The sequence below is a fragment of the Austrofundulus limnaeus genome, unplaced genomic scaffold (assembly GCF_001266775.1).
Source record: "Austrofundulus limnaeus strain Quisiro unplaced genomic scaffold, Austrofundulus_limnaeus-1.0 Scaffold10, whole genome shotgun sequence".
Classification (NCBI taxonomy): Eukaryota; Metazoa; Chordata; class Actinopteri; order Cyprinodontiformes; family Rivulidae; genus Austrofundulus; species Austrofundulus limnaeus.
Genome location: NW_013952412.1, coordinates 3,058,877 through 3,062,737, shown reverse-complemented (window position 1 = coordinate 3,062,737; position 3,861 = coordinate 3,058,877).

The following is a 3,861-nucleotide window of genomic DNA, read 5'->3' as shown; positions in this document are numbered from 1 at the left end:
TGTGTGTGTGTGTGTGTGTGTGTGTGTGTGTGTGTGTGGACTGGTATTCCCTACATTGTGGAACAGTTTTTTTTGGCATACACACCTACTTGTGGGGACCTGAATCTAGTCCCCATAAAGGGAAATGCCGTTGGTGGGTTGGGAGTTAAGTTTAGGACTAAGGTGTGAATTGAGTTTCAGTTAGTTTTAGGGTCAGGTGTAACCCTAACCTGTTAGGGTTGGTGGTCAGGGTTAGACTGTAGAAAATAATGGAAGTCAAAGCCAGGTCCCCATAAAGATAACTCTGTGTGTGTGTGTGTGTGCGTGTGTGTGCGCGCTCGCGTGCGTGCGTGTATGGGTGGGTGGCTTTGTGTGTGAGTACTTGGTGTACTTGKTCACAGAAATTGAGGTTGGATGGGCTAGTGTCATTTCCTGAAGGAAAATGATAGTAACTAATGTTACCACTTCCGTTAGCGTCTTCATGCTGTGTCAGATAAAGGTTTTCTGCTCTTGCTTCACATTTAGAAAGTGAGAAAATAAAATCGATAGTTAAATGTAAAGAAAAAAGACACCAAAAAAGGAAAAAAGTGGAGGGTAAAGAAGTATTCAAGTCCATGTCRATGTTTATTTTAAAATAAAAAATAAAATTGAAAATAACAAAATAAAGATCTGCGTAATACTTGGAAGGAMATCTGTTTAAATTAAAGAGAAACAGCGTGTCTTTCTTTGTCATCACTGAGAACACCAAAACAGGAAAAGATAACTGATGCCAGTGTTTGATTTCAAAATAGACAAACTTTTTTTGCCCATTTTCATCTCAAAAGTATTTTTTCCCTAGAAGGAAAAGAACAGAAATGTGGTTTTGTTGGCAAAACTGACACTAAACAGCCAAAATGTGTATTTTCAAATGACCTGCTTCAACCTTTTAATACCTGCTATAAGATATTAAATGATCATAAAACACATTTTTTTTGTTTTGACCTTCAAACACCACTTAAACCTTTTTATAGTTTTACAAATAAAAATACATCAAACATGTTCATTACAGCTTTTAACTAACTGCATAGGCTTTCCTATAAACTTTCTTCACACCTGTTAATTCTGAGTAAYTGTGAGCAGAACCGGCCCGTAGCATAGGCAGTATAGGCAAATGCTAAGGACACCATTCATCAAGGGGGGTGCCACAAATAAGGGACAAAAAATATTTTATAACTTTTTATAAGAATGTAGTTAATCTAGTCTGTAGAATAGTCACTGGTTACTCAGGTTTATAAAGGTAATTGTTCTGTGAGTTCCTCAGCTGCTTTGTTTCTACATGAGGTGTTATATGGTGCACTGCAGAGGATATTAGTGGGAATTCAGTACCTGCAGAACACAGCAGCTGCAGATGATTTCAGCTGATGACCTCCTAGGATTTAAAAGACTATTACTTACTAACTGGTTCTCAGTCTTCTTGCTGTTTACTTACCTGAAAATTACTTCTGTGAATCTCTTATGTTTTAGAAATTAGATACCTGTGCTATCGACCGTCCTGTAGACTACCGGTATTTTAAATAAATTGTATTAACTATTTTAATTGGACAGCCTGCATTCTAAAGATAACAATATCAAATCCAAAATTATTTAATTTGGTATGTAAATCATCAGTGAGATTTAGAAAATTGCATCAGAGGCACCACCTGGAAACTTGCCTTATTTGGCACWAAATTGGCTCAGGCTGGACTGGACCTAATCATGAGTAAATTTGAGAAATACATTTTATTTGCCTGAGGCTCCACAACACACCAGGTGTCAGCTCCTGAGCTGTCTCAACTTGTAATAATCAGCACTGTTTTATACTGAAGAAAGGAACGTTCWAAATGTCTAATACACTTCCAACTAACGTTTGGAATTGTGTTGGAGAAAAGTTGATGTTTACCACAAAAACTAAAGCAGAAATCTGTAAGTTTATGTTAAAATGGTGCATAAACTACACCTCACATGATTAATTCTTGCTGGGTCATTTATTTATTTATTTATTTATTTATTTATTTTGCATAAAGTTGTAATTGCAATAATAAACCGGGTTCTCTGACAAGGATTCTCACTATTGTGGTACATTCAGCGGTTTTTAACTTTTGTACTGAATAAAGGTGTCAAAGTCCCTGAATCTGCATTGTTCTTCGCCCTAAAAACTGAAATTAATCAGAGTTTTTCTGAGATATTTAATGGTAGTGTGTGCTGTTAAGAAATCATTATCATTATTGTATTATTTACTAATACAATTTTAAAAATATTAGAACCATGTGCAACTATCTTTGGAATAGATTTTAAGCAAATTCCTAAAAAAACAATAAAAATGGAAAGTACAGTTTTATGAGTATATCATATATTGTGTGTAGTTAACATAAGATATTCTGTAAAAATATGTAATTTTGTGTCATTTTGATGAATAAATTTTGTAGTAAATGCTTACATTTGATAGAAATCTAATTAAGGTAAAGGTAAATAAAAGGTTATTTTATTTAAAAAAAATKAAGTCACAATTAAGTAACAAACTGGTCTAATGTTTGTGCTCAGTTTGTAGGTTTAATTCATTTTTTCTACATAAAAGAGACACATATGTCTGCACAGTTTGTTTAAATTTCATCAAAGGAGGCATAAACTGTTTCCCTTATTTTACATGCATGTTGTATTTACTTTTACATAATATGTAAAAGTGTAAAAATACAACTAAATGACATTTCTTTTACAATTTTTGGTTTTATTTTAATAWAAGTATCTGTTTTTCACGTGCAGTTTTTGCATAACTGAACTGTGTTATCTTTATCACAAGCTTATGGTGAAGAGCTCCACACCCCACATTGACCTGGAATAAAACCCCCTATTGAACTGCAAGTTTCCTGCAAGCTGATGATGATGATGATGATCTGTTTTGGCACATATTACAGCTTTGGATAGATTTTATTTAGTGAGCGAAGAAGCAGAAACAACTCTTTTCATTGTAAAAGTTGTTGAACGCTGCTAATGGAGAAAATAAAAGTTTACACTAATTCACCTTCAAACTACATAAGGAGTGAATGTAGGAGTAATGCAAGAATATATCCAGTTAGTACAGAGTGTAATTGATTTGATGCCAAGCATCTGCAGCACATATGGAGACACATTAGCAACACAAATGTGGAAAACATGCTAGAAGCCACATCAAAGCAGCATTAACGCAGACTGCTAATGTTTCTGAAAAAGCAYGCACTTGGATTTTGTTTTATGTATTGGAACAAAGATCATTCTTTCTTTCTCTACCCTGACTGAAAATAATGAAAAAGATGCAAAATGATTCATTTTCTGTTTATATGGAGTACTGACACTGACATAATTAAAAACAAATGCCAAAATATATAACTGGCCAAATAAATAAATAAATACACTTAAAATGCACATATTGAGAGGGGGGGGGGGTTAGTTCACGTTAAAGCTCAGTTTAAAACAAAGGTTAGTTTTCCTACTTGTCATGATTTTAACTCAAATTTAAACTTTAAGCTACACAAAATTAGCACAAGCATGCACAACTGATCTGCACATGGATCCTGCTCTTTCCTGTCTTTTGACCAATAGGCYAATAACCCAAGAAGAACAGCCCACCTTATTTGCGTATATGAGGCAGAAATGTATGGTGGCACAGGACTAAATTTGGCCAAATGGTGGTGTCCATTAGAGGCAGACAGTCATGGAAYACACTGCCAGTTCATCTCAGGAACTGTGGCACCTACTCCAGCTTTAAAAATGCTTTGAAACATTGGTTGAAAACTAACTGGAGGTGCACTCACATGTAGATCATTTTGTCTGTTTTGTTATCCTAATTTTAATTTCATTTTGTTTGTTGTGTGTTATATAGGTGATGTT